Raw genomic sequence first — 17,919 nt, forward strand, 5'->3', positions numbered from 1 at the left:
AAACCAAGTCACCACCATCACAGTGGTCTCACAACTGAATAAGAAAAATTAAGGCAATTATATAAACTACCTTAACATAGATGAATTGATATAAGTGCATTATGAGTGGTACTAAGAGAGAGATTTGTAGTTTCTAAGGCAGGTGAGTTCACCCTGGATAGTCTTCAGGAAGGGCTTTGTGATAGGAAGAGTTTGGGCCCAATAACCACACCTCCTTTACCAAGCCTATAAAAAAAAATGACACAGTATATGAACAAAAGGGACTTCACAGATGTAATTAAGGTTGTCAGTCAATTGAAATTAAATTAGGGAGATTATTTTGGATTATTTGGGCTCTTAAAAGTAGAGCTTTCTCCCAGTTGAGGTAGAAGAGGAAGTCAGAGATATGCAGCTAGTGGGGAAGTCAAAGAGATGTGAAGTATTAAGAGACTCAGCCAGCCATAAAAGTCATGAATGTGGGTGGCTCCAAGCAGTAGAAATAGCACCTGGCCAACAGCCAGCGAGGAAATGGAAACCTCAGTCCTACAATCTCAAGAAAATGAATTCTACTTACAACTTGAATGATTTTAGAACTGCATCCCCACCCCCCCAGGGACTCTGGTGATGAACACAGCCCTGCCAAAACCTTGATTTTGGCCTTGTGAAACCTGGAGCAGGGGACCCCACTGAGTCCACCAAGACTTCGGACCTACAGAACTGTGAGACTAAAATTTTGCATTGCTTTAAGTATCTATGATAACTTAGGGTGCCTGGGTGGCTCAGCGGGTTAAGCCTCTGCCTTCAGCAGGTCATGATCTCAGGTTCCTGGGATCGAGCCCTGCATCGGGCTCTCTGCTCAGCAGGGAGCCTGCTTCCCCCACCCCTGCCTGCCTCTCTGCCTACTTGTGATCTCTCTCTCTCTGTGTCAAATAAATAAAATAAAATAAATAGTTTCTTAAGTAACTATGATTACTTGTTATAACACCACAGAAACAATTATAAGCTTCATGGCTAGGGCTTTAATATATGGCTTGGATTTTTTTTAATGCTATAATTATCATTTATTCATAAATAGTTTATTTGTGTCATTTCCACTTTATTTTTTTTATTTTTAACATCTTAATTTAATTTTTTTCCGTGTTCCAAGATTCATTGTTTATGAACCACACCCAGTGCTCCATGCAATATATTAATACCCACCACAAGGCTCACCCATTCCCCTCTTCCCCTCCAAAAGCCTTAGTCTGGGATTTTTAAAAGAAGCAACTAAGGGAGGCATTCCAGACATAGGGAAAAGTATAGGTAATAGCACAGAGGCAGAATCATTCAAGTGTGATACAAAATCAATTCAGTTTGCCTCATAAAACTGAGTCTCATGGCTTCTGTTAGCTCATCTGTAAGTGTGTTATACACATTTTTCTTTGGAAGCCTAGGGATATAGAAAAGTGTCCCAAGGAAAACTGTGGAGAATACTGAAGGAAAGAACCTTGTTGACCCATTCTGGACTATTCCATGCACAACAACTTCACCCTCACACTGCTTTAACCAATAATGTTTTACCTTTAGCCATCCTCTGTATAGGACTCAATGTGTCATTTGAAGGAAGGATTCAGCGGCTTAAAAATGTAAACAACTAAAGTCAAGGCTCCCTTCAGATCAACACTCTAATTATTTCTCAAGCATGTTGCAAAGATCAAATTAGATAATTGTGAAATGTTATAGTTCATATTATAGGTAGTTTTCCTATGGTGATATGCATTGATGTACGTGTGGCCTTGAAGGACTATCACTCAAGATTGGCATTGTTATTAGAAGTAATCATGCTCTAGCACAAGTCTAATGATTTCACTACAGTAGAACTCTCTCCCCTTTCTTTTGGAATAATTCAGGGTGGCCATTCAGGGTCTGGAAGAAGTGGAAACTCTGCTCTACATAATTATTTAGGACCCAAATTGAAGCTTTGCTCTCTTCAGTATGTGACTTCTAAATCCTCTCAAACCAAATCATTATCATTCTGCCAAAGGGAGAGGAAAAGCAGGTGGGGATGCTTAAGGAAACTTTTATAATGGAGGCCTGGAAGTGGCACATATAACATCTACTTTCATTTCATAGTAAGCACTGGGTTAGTTATGAGAACACAATCTAATTATCTGTCAGGCTGGGATATGGAATATTGCCAGGAGATAAATGACCAGCCACCATAGAAGGAGTAAAGTTGAAGAATTTGACTCATGGCTGTCTCTGCCTCAGGGTTATGTTAAAAAAAAAAATCCTCCATGATAAGGAAGAGATGTAGTTTTTTCAACAGCAAAAATCCATGGGGCTGTTGGGGAGATGGCATGTGTAGGGGGAAGGAGGAGAGAAGATCCAATGTTGGTACCAGGGTATGCAATAAGAGAAAGGTACTAGGAGTTATCTTTCATATTTATGAAATCTACATACATTCCACTTATGAGAATATTTTGTAGTATTCCACAATAACAGAGGAGTACACAAGTACCCAAGTATCCTGAATAAGTTCCAGGGCAACAGGTGGACACAGACCTCAAAAGAATTGAGAAGCAGTATACTTAAATGAAGCTTACTGGGATAGGAGAGAGAATCAGTGTGGAAGGTAGGCAGTATACACATGTTGCAAATGCAATGAGGTCCAAAAATTTTTACCATTATGGAGGAAGTGAAGGATAATGAGAGTTTGGGAATTTGATGGCAAGGAGCAAAGTCTTATTGAGGTCAGCTATGGGTAAGTGAATCAGTTTTTAATGTATTTTTTACTGTGCAATAAATTTGTGAGTATAACACTATGCCAAGAGTGCATTCAACATATGTTCCATGCCAGAATAAAAGACACAGTCCATCTGTATGACACCTGTACCTTCTAGCAAGCAGTAAGAGATGCATGGAAAATATCGCACAGCCTTTGGTGAAAGACAATTATCAAAAGTTAAGAAATAACACCAGGTGTATAATGGTTACTGGTGAGTGCAGTGGGCAGGAAGATGCAAATTGTGTTATTTTAAAGACTTGAAAGCCCTCATATAGGAAAGAAATTGTCTATATATTTTTTCCAGCTGCAAAGGATAGAGCCACCAAGAAAAAGTGGAAACCTAGAAGATTCAGATACGTTGTTTTAGAAACAACTTTTTTTGTCTTTTAAGACAGAATGGGAGACCTTGAGAGAAAACTCACACTTTTCTTAACCAGAAGGTTGCAAGCAAAGAAAGTCTACTTGACTAGTTGGAAGGAATATAGTGGGGGGAAGAGGTGGATGCTAGGTGATAGCTCTAAATAGCCTTTGGATTCCTTCCATTTTGAGATTGTCACTTCATGACAGGAATGCAACAAGACAAAATTCCTCCAAACCTTAAAAATAATGCAGTTGTGCTGGATCATATTTCTTTGTTGTAGGACAAGTATTTTGTTTGTTTTGATTTTCTTTTCTATATTTCTTATAGAGAGTAGAGATATTCCTACAAACACTACTTAGTTCCCAAAACTCCCAAGAAATAGAGGTGAAGATATAGACATTACTATACTCAGGAAATAAGGCACAAAACTATTTGCTTAAGGCAAGACACCAAGTCAATGCAGGAAGTAGAAGATACCTCCCTTTGATTCTACTTTAGTATTTTGAGCACTCATGCAGCTATTTCTAAAAAAAAAAAAAAAAAAAAAGTGACTTTTATGTTGATTAATATTATTTTAAACATCCCATTATGAGTTCAAATTTATTGGTCTGAAGCTTCCAACTAAAGCATAACAAAATAATAAAAATAAAGAGAACTTTTACTGTCCAGAAAAAGAAAATTATTAGCTAAAGAAAACAAATTGGAACTTACAAAACACCAAAAAGATCTTTGAATTACATATCTGTTGATTAAAGATCCCACCTTTGCTTTTGTTATTTCATAGTACTAAAACATTTTTTTAAAGATTTTTACTCATATTTATTTCAAAAGTTGAGTAAGCTCGATTATATCATTATTTTTATGTTACCAGCTCTGCTTCTCCTAAGTTTTCAGCTTCTGCTGAAGGCCACCATCTTCCCCCTGGACTATTGTAACATTCTTCTAAAAACTCCTGAAGTCCAGCTCTTCAATGTCAGTGAATGTTGATGGAGAAACATTCTAAATTATAGACTAGGATATGTGACTCTGTCTAAGGAGCATGCATGATCCTCCTTTAAATACAAGGTAGTCCAAATTACTTAGCCTAATATTACGATCAACAAGTTAGCAGTAAAATACTTTCTAAAATATTATCATCTAGTAATTTCTCATACTTTTATGTCCAATCATATTGGGGCACATAGTACCAGTTGTAAAGAGTCATATATGCAGTCATATGCTTCTTCTGAAAAGTCCTTTGCATACCACAGACTTCATACCTGTTTAACCCATTTATTTTCTATGCATAAAACCTAATTCAAATCTAAAGTCCTCTTTTTTAAATTAACTAATTAATATTAAAGATTTTATTTTTAACTAATCTTTACACCCAACATAGGATTTGAATTTACAACCCCAAAATCAAGAGTTACATGGTCTACCAAGTGAGCCAGCCAGGTGCCCCAAAGCTAAAGTCTTATAGGCTTTTCCTGGACTATTAAAGAGCCATGAACTTATCTTTCTCTTATTTCTATATGTTATAAACAGTATTATATATCACCTATTATTTGATTACTTTATGTTGGAATCATTTTATATTAGTATCAGTGGTTCTTTACTCATCAGGGCCCTGTCAAAAAATGTGAAACATATCAAATGTTTTAATAAAAATATATTTGGTTCCATAAATATTTAGAAGACTGAAAAGGCAAAACAAGAAACATGAGATAATAAAGAGCTATTTCCTGCAAGAAGTAGCTACCATCTCTGTATATGAGGTTAAAAAAAGGGAAGAGGTATTTTTATTTTTTTATTTTAATTACGTTTATTTTATTTTATTTTATTTTACTTTATTTGAGAGGGAAAGACAGAGTAGGAACAGGGGGAGGCACAGAGGGAAACAATCTCAAGCAGACTCCCTGTTGAGCATAAGGCCCCAAACAGGGTTTCATATCATGCCCCGCAAAATCATGACTTGAGCTGAAATTGAGTCATATGCTTAATGAACAGAGTCACCCAGGAGCCCCAAACAACAGAAGGTAAGTGTTTTTATTTATTTTTTTTTTTAGATTGTTTATGTATTTGTTTGAGAGAGAGAGACAGAGATAGGGAGAGAGAGCACAAGCAGGGAGGAGAGGGAGAAGGCACTTCCCTCCTGAGCATGAAGCCTGATGCTGGACTTGATTCGACCAAGTCACCCAGGCGCCCAGACAAGTATTTTTAAACTGTAACTTGGGGGGAGGCTTCCTCAGAGGTGGAGCTCAGACTTCTTTCAAAAGGACACTGACCAGCTGTACTGGGACCTCAGCATCTCAGAGAAAACTGTGGAGCTGAGTCTCAAACCTTGAGGCACTGTTTCTCGGAGGGCACAGTGAGGCTGGTTCTGCAGGAAAGTGAAAAAGCTGAAAATGGTATCAACTGCCACTCACTGCTAGAATAAAGAGATGCTGCTGGAATTTGTGGACAGAAACAGAAAACAGCACATCATGGAACTCAGCTTCGAATTTTTCTCTAGCACTGCTTATTAGCAGAACTATCAGGTGGCAACAGGCAAAGTAGAAATGTGGTAGTTTTCACAGCCCAGTGAAAGTATCACAAAGAAAGCACAGAAGGGTAGGATTGACACCAAGAAACAAAGTAATAGCCAACGTATTTTCTTGAGGCTCTAAGTCCCAGAGGGCCAGAACCATGTGTGGATCCTTATTTCTCCCACAGAGCATATTATAGCACTTGTCATGTAGTAGGAAATCAGCTAGTATTTTATTTAAAATATGCATAAATCCTTGATTAACTCTAAGCCACAGATATCTCAGAAGTAAAATAAAAAGTATACCTACTCCTAGAAGTAAAATATAGAGCAATATATGATAACTTATGTTAAGGAATAGTGAATTTTAAATAAAGTTTTATATTGTATTTCTGTTATATTATCTTCAGGAGATGATTCCAGAAATAATGCAATAAACCTTTCTTACTGTTAAGGATACTCTGTTTTTAAAGGGAAACAGATTCATTCCAGTATCTTACCAAGCCTTTTTTTCAGCATTGTCTGAAAATTTTCACAAGTTTGGAAATAAAAGAAATAACTCTGAAATGAAATTAATCTTTTTGGGTAAATAAGAGTGAGAAACTTAGAAGGGGGAGGATAAAGTAGATAAAAATATCTCAAGTATAAATGTCCAAATTTGGGATAGCCTTATATCCAAAGCTAATCTGAGATAATTAGACACTAAGTGGCTAACATGGAATTAAAATGAGAGGTATCATCTAAAAAAAAAAAAAAGAGCTTAAGTAATTCAAACCTCCATAGTTTTATCTATTGATAAGTGGTTCTTCATATTCAACCAGAGAATGAGAGATATTTCCTACAAAGCACTGTTTATTATGCCAAAGTTTATGGTATATTTGCCATTGTAGGCATTCAGAAAAAAGAGACAGTGAGATGGAGACAGAGTGAGAAAAAAAAATGTGTGTGTGCGCACATATATATGTGGTAAGCATTTGGTATAGAGGTGCTGTGATTGGTAATACTCCTAAATTCCTCAAGAAGATCAACACAGAAAATATCTTTATTACCCTTCACTGACTTTCCATAAACTTTAACAAACAAATCATCAAACAAATCCCTACATATAAAAATGGCTAGCGATAAAATAACTGGACATTTTATTATTATTATTATTATTATTATTTTAAGAGGGAAAGGGAACACCTGCATAAGCATGGAGAGGGGCAGAGGGAGAGAGACTCTTAAGCAGGCTCCACACTCAGAGTAGAGCTCAATGTGGGGCGCTATCTCATGACCCTGAGATGATGACCTGAACTGAAATCAGGAGTCAGATGACGCTTAACTGACTGAGCTACCCAGGTGCCCCAATTGTGAACATTTTATTAAACCTTTAATGCCAGTCACGGAGGCAAGCAGTATGCATAATTATTTGTTTTATTTCTTACAAAAACCCTGCAATGAAAGTACTATTATGTTACTAGCAAAATATCTAATTCATAAAGGTACTTGGCTAATATTTGTTGAGTGAATAGATACACGAATCACCAAATTCCCTTTACTGATAAGATACTGAGCTATGAAAAAGAAGTTGCCTAATATTATTTTTTTAAATGTCTTTTCAGTGTTCCAGAATTCTTTGTTTATGCACCACACCCAGTGTTCCATGCAATATGTGCCCTCCTTAATACCCACCAACAGGCTCACCCAGCCTTATGTTATTTTATTCAACATGTTCTGAAGATTAAAAAAAAACACAAAAATTAAAAAAAATCAGTCTTTGAGATAAAGCATTGGTATGATTAAAATAGTTAATATTTAAATTCACATGTACATTGTTGAAAGATAGAAATATCTCACTCTGTGAGATAATGTCTTACAGAATTATAGCAATATTTTTTAAGTTAACAATGGCAACCTTATAAAAATTTGATATAGAAGAAGAACAATCAGAGTACCAGTATTTCTTATTTCTCACATAATTGTGACAAAGTAGATCTGTTCCCACGGACAGTCTCTGCTTATCTACAGAAAAAATGGGAATGATGATAAAGCACATATTTCTGTATGTTTTTGAATATATTAGATCAGCTTCAAAAGTGCTTTTTAAAAGTTCATTTTCTGACTCCTTGTCTCTTCTCCCCTTGCTCACCCTATTGTTCCAAGCTATATTGTTAAAATCTCAACTATTTCATACATACAGATCCTGTTCAACTCCTACCTCTTTCATGAAAATATTCTAGATAATTCTGCCCAAAATAGGTGTAGCTTTCTTTTGCATACTTATTTAAAACTCTGACTTTTAGGGGGCACATTTTACCATCTGCTTGCACATGGAAAGTTGCATTTGAAGTCCAGCTGTAAGTCAATTCAATTACTGAGTGGCATAAGCTATCTTCCAGAAAGAAAAGCAAATCATATATGAGGAAAAGTAACATCAGCCAGAGCCTTAAAGTAGCACTTTAATTTTCTTCCACAATTTCTGGTATTCTATTAAAGTAGACAAGAACTGAGTGAAAATCAAGAGAAAATAACAACAGAAAGGCACAGGAAATTTATTTTTTTTCTTAAATAATTTTAATTATAAAATGATTAATATGTGATTAATATTTAATAAATTAAATTTATGTAGGCGGAAAGTATAAAAAAGAACAGCTCAGACATTCTATTTTATGCATTACTTAGAATATAATGATTTAAAGTTAAACACATGGATTTAATAGCATATTAGTCCTAGATGAAGAAGGAATTTGGGAAGTGGGAGATAAGATAATAGAAATATCTGAAAGGAAGCATGGAGAGACAAAAAAATTTTGGAAAATATGGAACCGGTCATAAGATAATTTGAATATGGGGAAGAGGTTCATGTATTTGAAGTTTAAAAGAGAGAATACGTTATAAGTAATGAATTTCCCAAAACTGACAAAAGATATATCAAGCCAAAGATGTGAGTAGTGAACCTTAATTAATCAAGAGAGATACAAAGAAAAGCACACCTAGGTATATCACAGTAGAACTTTGAAAAATAAATGCAAAAAATCTGAAAGCTGCTGAAGAGAAGAAAATAAAAATCATTATTTTCATCATTTCATCATGAATAAAAATAAAATATAAATAAATAAAAATAAAATGAAAATCTTGGGGTGCCTGGGTGGCTCAGGCAGTTAAGCAGCTGACTCTTGCTTTCAGATCTGATCATGATGTCAGCATCATAAGACCAAGCCCTGAGCTCCATATCTGGCTCCATGCCCAGCAGAGTCTGCCTGAGATTCTCTCCCTCTGCTTCTCCACCCCACCCCCGCCACCTCTCTCTCTCTCTCTCTCACACACACACACTCACACCACTCTCCTCCCAAAAAATAAATAAATAAATAAATAAATAAAATTTTTTAAAAAACAATGAAAATCAGAAAATAGTAGAATATCTTTAACAGCTAAACGAAAATACATGCCTAACTATAATTCCCTCTAATGGAAGTATCCCTTAAAAAAATGAAGGTTATATCAAAGATATTTTTCAGACAACCAAGGATTCATCACCAAAAGACTTCACTAAAGGAAATGGCAGTACTATTCATAAATCATTATGAATAGAATGGACTAGTCAATAAATGGTGTAATTTGTTATTCATATAAAAAATAATGGGAAACTTTGCTTCATACTATACACAGAAATAAATTTCAGATGATTAAAGACCTAATGTGGAATAAAAGAAAATTTAATTTTCTTAGGAGAAATATGTGGTATAATATTTCTGCAACTACATGACAGGGGAAAAAGAGCACAGATCCTAAAAACATGATAAATATTTTTATAATAATATTAAAGCATTCTCTGAATAAAAATTGTCCTTAAACAAATGAGACTGCAATAAGCCACAATACTGGAAGAAAATATTTATATTACACAACTGATAAAAAAAATATTATCCAGAACTTATAAACAATTTCTATAAAATAATAGTAAAAGGGGTGCCTACGTGGTTTGGTCATTTGAGCATCTGACTCTTGATTTTGGCTTAGGTCATAATCTCAGGGTCCTAGGTTGAAGCCCCAAGTCTGTCTCCATACTCTGTGGAGTCTCCTTAAGTTTCTCTCTCACCTCCCAGCATTCATTCTCTTTCAATCTCTCTTTCTAAAATAAATAAACAAATAAAATCTTAAAAAAAAAAGGAAGAAAGACATAGTCCTCAATAGAAAAATTAAAATAGTAAATGAAGAGGCAATTCAAATACAAGAAAATCTGAATATCCAAAACAAGAAACAAAAGAAAAGGATAAAATAAAATATGCCCAACTTAATGAGAAATCAAGGGAATTGAATTTAGAACAATGAGGTACTAGGGATTTTTGCATTTAGCCAAGATGGAGTAACAAATGTTGGATTTACTCCTGCCCATGTGACAACTAAAACAAAACAAAACAGACAAATATAGAAAATTACAATGTAGAAGTTACTAAATATGAACCAATGAAGGACTTTGAATCCTTAGGATGAGAATAGCAACAGAGATGCTCCCTCTAATTGTCCAGGTCATTGACTTGAGGAAGTTTCTAGGTATATTGCAATGATGAGGAACCTGGTTATAGTGGTAAAATAATGGTCCTCCAAAGATGTCTACTATTGATTCCTTGAAACTGAATATAATACCTTACACGGAAAAGGACTTTGTAGGTGTTGATTTAATTAATATCCATGATATGGGGAGATTATCCAGAATTATCTGTATGAGCCCAAACTATCCTTAAAATGAGATAAAATTTCCCAGTTCAGTTCAGAGTTAAGAGGAGATGTAACTATGGAAAAATGGTTAGAGAGATAGAATTTTTTTTTTTTTAAGATTTCATTTATTTACTTGACAGAGAGAGATCACAAGTAGGCAGAGAGGCAGGCAGAGAGAGAGGAGGAAGCAGGCTCCCTGCCGAGCAGAGAGAGCCCGATGTGGGACTCGATCCCAGGACCCTGAGATCATGACCTGAGCCGAAGGCAGCGGCTTAACCCACTGAGCCACCCAGGCGCCCCAGAGAGATAGAATTTTGTTAGTGTTAAATGAATGGGCACAATTCAAGTGATTTGGGCATTCTCTAGAAGCTGGAAAAATCAAGGACACAGGTTCTCCCCTGGAGCATCCTGAAAACAACTCAGTCCTGATTACTCCTTGGGTTTAGCACAGTAAGACCCATGTTAGACTTTTAACTTGTCAGACTATAAAAACATAAAAATGTATTGATTTAAGTCACTAAGTTTGTATGATTTGCTATGGTAGCAATAAGGAGCTAATATGCCAGGGAGAAGTTTGGCAGACTTCCTGGGATTCTAGGAAGACCAATGTGGCTGGGCTTTCTAGAAAGGAGAAAACTTCACACAGAGATTTCCAGATACCTGCAGAGTCCCTCTTATACATTAATCTGGGAGCTAGTCAATGTGTGTATGTAACAAAAATATCTGAGACTCAGGAAGAAGCATCCACAAAGACTAGAGGTAATAATACCCAACACTTAAAACAGCTATGAATAGTGCTTGCTCTCAACCAGTCAGAATGAAAATCTATGATTCATGGGACATTAGGTGATTATACAAATGGATCTTACCTTAATAATACGAAATTAATAGCAGTAGAATGAGCCCTGCTCAGAAGTGGTATAATATCACTTGGAATTAGAGGATTGTAAGTTAAATACATATACTATGAACCCTAAAACAATCTCTAAAAGGCGTAAGTATCTAAGAAAATAGAGGGGAGAAAAAGAAATTATAAATAAATAACTGAAAAGCAGTCAGAAAAAGAGGAAATGGGAAAAAAATAACAGCAAAGAAAAAACGAGTATTAGTTGATTGAGTTAGGTGTAACTATGTAGATGATCAAATTAAATGCAAATGGCCTAAATATCTCAAATAAAAGGCAGAAATGATCATGCTGAAAATGCAGAACCCAACTATATGCTATCTATAAGAAACACACTTCATATATAAAGATATAATAAATAAAAGTAACAGGTTAAGAAAAGATATGCTGGCGCAAATCAAGAGACAGCAAGGGTAGCTATAGTAATATCAGACAAATTAGATTATACAAAAAAAAAAATAACCAGGTACATAGATTATATAGGTAAATTTATCAAGATGAAAAAATAAGTCTAAATAAACATCTATGAGAGAGCTTCCAAATAAATGAAACAAATAATGGTAGAACCACAAGGAGAAATAGACAACCCCACAATTATAATTGGGTATTTCAATACCCCTCTTAGTCATTCATAGAACAGATAAACAGAAGATTACAAAATTTTATAAAATTAAATCCAAGAACATATATAAACTAAAATACATAATGAACAAAGGAGTTTATGCCATGGATGCAAAGTTTGTTTAAGATTTCAGAATCAATCAATGTATTTAACCATTTTTATAACCTAAGTAGAAAAAGCATAGAATAATCTCAAAAATATGCAGAAAAGATTTTCACAAAATCCAACATAATACATGATGAAAACTTTCTGCAAACTCAGGATAAAAAGTGTGTAGGGAGGAGTTAACTCAGCAGGTCTGAGTTGTTCAAGCCTTACGTGTTCCCAATGTTCATGAATGACCACTGGCCAAGTTCTCAGAATGAGCTCCTGAAATGTTCTAACTGATGAGTGTTTTGAATGCTTATGGCTTTGAACAATACTATACTAGCTAGTCTAGGTAATTTGAGTAAGCAATGTGATTTATGTGAACACCTGATTTCCTTCTAGGGGTCTGGAATTTCAGTAACTATGATCACTAATGCAGATATTATGTGTCTGTATGGTTAACACCCTACTAAAAACCCTGGACATCAAGACTCAGGCAAGTGTCCAGTAAACAGCACGTTGTATGTGTTGTCACAGTTCATTGCTGGAGCAATTAAATGTGTCCTACACAAATCTACTGGTAGAGGACTCCCAGAAGCTTATTTGTGGTTTCCTTCAGACTTTGCGCTATGTGCCTTTATCTCTCTGATGATTTTGCTGATATCCTTATACTATACTATATACTATTAACATAGTATAAGGATATTTTGCTGATATCCTTACACTATGTTAATCTGTATCAGTGAGTATAACAAGTAAATCACTAATCCTTGGAGTAGTCTTAACAGCCCTGACACAGAAGATAACTAACATAGCCTTATAAAGAAAGTCTATAAAAAACTTACAGCTAACATCTAACCAAATATGTGAAACTGAATAGTTTGACCCTAAGATCAGATACAAGACAAGAATATACAATCTTCTTGTGAACAGTGTAATGTAAATTCTGGCTAATGTAGGAGAAAGTAGTGAAAAACAATTCCTTTTAAAAGAAAGATCTGTTTTTATTCACTGACATGTGTCTATAGAGTTCAATATAATCTACCAAAAAAAGCTATTAAAACTAAAAAATGAGTTCTGTGAGGTTACTGTATACATAAATCAATTGTCTAAGCACTAGCAACAGATGGCTGGAAATTGAAATTTGAAAAATTCTATATACAATAGCATAAAATTATGAAACCGTTTAAAATAAAGTGATAAAATATGTAAAGCGCCTGCCTGCTGAAAACTACAAAACAGTGCTGAGAAATTAAAGACCCAAATAAATGAAGAAACACACCATGGTCATGAGTTGAAACATCTACAATTATTAAAATATCAGTTCTTCATTAGATTTAATGCATTCCCCATTAAAAATGCCAGAAGTGTTTTTTGTTTTTTTCTTAATAGAAATTGACAAGCTCCTTCTAAAATTCATGAAGAAATACGAAGGACATAGAAAACCCTTTGCTGAAGGGGGGGATGTTGAAAAAGAAAAAAAAGTTTCAATATCCCTTTCTGACTTTAATCCTTATGATTAAGCTTATTTTTAAGCTATTAAGTTTGATATTGGTATAAAAGTAGATAAATAAGACTATTAAACTAAAAAGAGAGTCCAGAAATAGACTGACATACACAGACCCATGATTTTTGGTAAACGTGCAAAGGTAATTCAGTGGCAAAAAGAGAATCTGTTCAACAATAGTGGTGCAGCCACTAGATGTTTTTACGAAGAAGAAGAAGAAAAGCAGGATGAGGAAGAGGGGAGGAGAAGGAGAACAACCTTGAGCTACTCCTTGAATCATATATAAATCTAATCTAAAATGGCTAACAGAACTAAATGTAAACCCTAAAATTATAAGATTACGATAACAAAATTTTTGAGAAAACCTGTGTAACTTTGTATTAGAAAAAAAATTTAAATTTATGAAAAAAATCACATTTCATAAAAAAGCAAGACAAAGAGTTTGATTTCATTAAAAATAAATAAAACTTCTGCTCTCTGAAAGTCACTCTAAAGTGAATGAAAAAGCCAGCCACAGACTAAAAGAAAATATCTATAAATCATATATTTGATAAAGAAATTATATTCAGAATATATAACAAAACTTCAAAATTCTCATTCATTCCTGATGAGTTTATAAAATGGTAAAATCCCTTTGGAAAATAAAATTAAACACAAACCTGCCATATTACTCAGCCATTTCTTTTCAAAGAATTTACCCCAGAAAAAAAGAAGTGTATATCCATATAAGGATTTGTACATGAATGTTTATAGTAATGAAAACCTGGAAATAACCCAAATGTCTATTCATAGTTAATGTGTAAACAAACTGTGATCTATCCAGACAATGAAATATCATTCCACAATAAAAGGGGATGAATATTCAGACTACAAAATGATAAAACTCCAGATAATCAAACTGAGTGAACAAACCAGGCCTGCCCCCCAAATGCATAGTGTTACTTCATTTATACAAAATTTTAGAAAATTCCAACTGAACTATAGTGTCATAAAATAAATCAGTGGTTGCCTGGGCACAGTGGTGGGGCACAGGGAAATGAGGAAGGAGGGCTTACAGAGTAAAATTAGGGAAATGTTTGGGGTGATAAATATACTCATTATCTTATCAGGGTGATTGTTTCATAGGTGTATTTGTGTGTGTGTGTATATATACACACAAACAATACACACACACACACACCATATATACACTTATATATATATATTTATTTATGAAAACAAATGGTATATTTTAAAAATATGCAGTTTATTGTAAGTCAATAATACTTCAGTATTTATGTCAAATTTTTAGAAAACAAAGTATTGATGCATATCATTTTACACTCTAAACCAAGTGTTGGTGACCATGTAGAACAATGGGAGTTCTCATGTATTGTGGTGGGAATATAAATTGTTGCAAAAAATGTGGAGAACAACCTGACAAATTTCACTAAAGTTGCAAGTCATGCATATCCTACAACTCATCAGTTCTATTCGTGATGATATTCCTGCTCAAAATTCTTGCACATACTCACAGGGAGACATACTGTACAAAAATGCTTACTTCCATATTGTAATAACATTAAAATAAATAAATCATGACATATAGAAAAAATATTGTTTAAGAAATTATACACATGTAGTAAAATTAAAAACATATATATGGGAATGATCTGCACAAAATGAATCTAATCTTGTTCCTGGGGATAAGGGGAAGGGGATTGATTGGTGAAGATTCTACAGAATCTTTAGTATTTCTAAGTTTTTGTTTCTTAAATGGGTGATAAGTAGATTGGTACTTATTATAGTATCTTCTATACCTGTGTATTTTAAAAATATTTCTAATGTATAAGGGAGAAATTCTACATAATTTACAGATATGAGTATTGACAGTAAGAAGGACTATGGAGTTTATGCAGGGTCACATAACTAGTAAAAAGAAAGTTCTGTGTAGGGTTTAAACCTTCCTTCTCTGGTTCCTTCACACTACTGTTTTATCTTAATAAAAAAAAGAGAGAGAAAGAAAGATACTAATTACTTGCATATCAGATCACATAAAGATAGTAACTTGGTTTTTGCCATCGTAAGACATTAAAATGCCTACTTAGGAAGAAAAAAATGAGTGGAAAAGATAAAAGAGCATGCATAAGTATACACTGGTACTTGGGTATTTTAAAAGAAATAGAGCAATGAGGCGCATCTGGGTGGCTCAGTGGGTTAAGCCTCTGCCTTCGGCTCAGGTCATGATCCCAGGGTCCTGGAATCGAGCCCTGCATCGGGCTCTCTGCTCAGCAGGAAGCCTGCTTCCCTTCCTCTCTCTCTGCCTGCCTCTCTGCCTACTTGTGATATCTGTCAAATAAATAAAATCTTAAAAAAAAAAAAAGAAATAGAGCAATGAAACCTATGGAAATCTGAACTGCCAGGAGCTTATGGGAACAGGAGAGGGGAATATGGGACACATAGGAATAATCAAGATATTTGATTTTTTAAAAATGAGAAAAGGTATAATTAAACAATGGAGACTTCCCTTTATTATTGTGGAGATTTTTTAAAAGGAATATAAAACAGTAAAATTCATGTTAAAAACATTCCCTTGTGCTGCTTCAAAAAATTAAATAATTTTTTGTTTATAACTCAAAAGTGTTGGTGGGATTTGCTAAAATAGAGTTATATGCATTTATGCATATGCAGAGATATTTATATATGCATAATATTAATGAACATAAAATACAAAGCTATAACATGTAACATATATATCATTTAAGCATTATCTTAGGTTGAACAAATTTAGTTTTTGACACAAATGTCATCAAAGAAGAGGTCATACTATTTGATGAAGTTTGTAAACTTCAGATAAATCTTGATCACCAAATATATTCAGTTCAGATATTAATAATTAGAGGAACATGCTCTTAAATGCTGGCCTCAATCATCACTATTGATCACTTCAGTATGGATAAATTATTAGGGATTATTTATTCAAGATGTATTCATTATCACTAAACATAAATTAGCATAGGTAGGTGCCAGGTACTATCCAAGCATTGCTGATATAGAGATGCACCTTCACTTAATGACAAATATTAAGTGGATTATCAAAATACACTCCTTTGAGTGCTATAATAAGATTGTCTTTAAAATGTTTCTGAGAAAAGAGAGGAAGACAGGTGAGGAGAGGCAGTAAGACTTCACAGATGTCATTATAAATAAATGAAATAATGCCTGGGAACATATCTTTGAAACACTGAAGATTTTTAACATTTAAGAAATTATTATTTGTTATTATAAATTCCCCCATTTCAATTCTCAATAAAAAGGACATTTCACAGCATGATGAAACTTTGTACATGTATGCAAATATTTCATGAACTACCAAAGCTCAAGTCTTTTCAAATATTTATTTTTCCAGAATCTACTTAGAAGTAAACATCAAACCCATAAGTGAAAATACAGTTAATATTTTACTGAGGATAGGTTCTGCACAATTCATTGCCTAAGCAGCATGTTATTTTTTTTTCCCTAAATATTAATGGCAGGCAGAGGATACTGACCTCCTAAAGATGTCCACATTCTACTCTATGAAACCTATGAGACTATGTTAGGTAACACAGCAAAGAATACTTAATATAGCAGAGGGAACTAAGGTTGCTCATCAGCTGGTTTGAGATGAACAGATTTTTCTGTATTATCCAGGTAGGCTCAAGTGATCACATGGGCTCTTAAATGTGGGAGAGGGAGGCAGAAATGTCAGAGCCCGAATGATAAAATGTGAGAAAGGCTTGAGAGGCCACTGGGGCTTTGAAGGACGAAGTGACCCCAAGGCCAAAGAATGTAGCAGCCTCTAGAAGCTGGAAAAGGCAAGGAAGTAGATTTTCCCTAAAAGCTTTCAGAAAGAAGCATAGCTTTGCCTTACTTTAGCTCAGTGAAACCTACTTGACTTCTGACTTCAGAACTGCTAAGATAATCAGTGCATGTTGTTCTAAGCTACTACGTTTGTGGTAATTTGTTACAGCAGCCACAGCAAATTATTATAGTTAACAATTTTTTTTATTCTAAAAAAAAAAAAAAAAAGTTCCATGAAACCTCTGTTGAAAACTCCAGCCACTGCTATTACAGTTTTCTATCACCACATTTTCCACAGATGCAGTTAGTGGCTAAAAACAACACCCATTTATTGGGTCACAGTTCTGTAGGTCAAAAGTATGGACCGACTAGATTGGATTCTGTGCTCAGGATCTCACATGGCAAAATCAAGATGTCAGACAGCTTAGCCTCTTAACTTGGCTTAGAAAAACTATCTGCTTCCAGACTTATTTCAGTTTCTCAATAGATTCACTTCCATGCAGTTTTAGGGCTGAGATCTCTATTTCCTTGCTGGCTATTAACTGACAACAACTAAGGCTGCCTGCATTCCCTCTCAAATGGTCCACCTGTCCACCTCAAGCCAGCAATGGTGCCTCAACTCCTTCTCCTGCTTCAGATCTCTTTCACACCCTCTTTTGTCAT

Source organism: Mustela erminea, chromosome 1, assembly GCF_009829155.1.
Source record: "Mustela erminea isolate mMusErm1 chromosome 1, mMusErm1.Pri, whole genome shotgun sequence".
Classification (NCBI taxonomy): Eukaryota; Metazoa; Chordata; class Mammalia; order Carnivora; family Mustelidae; genus Mustela; species Mustela erminea.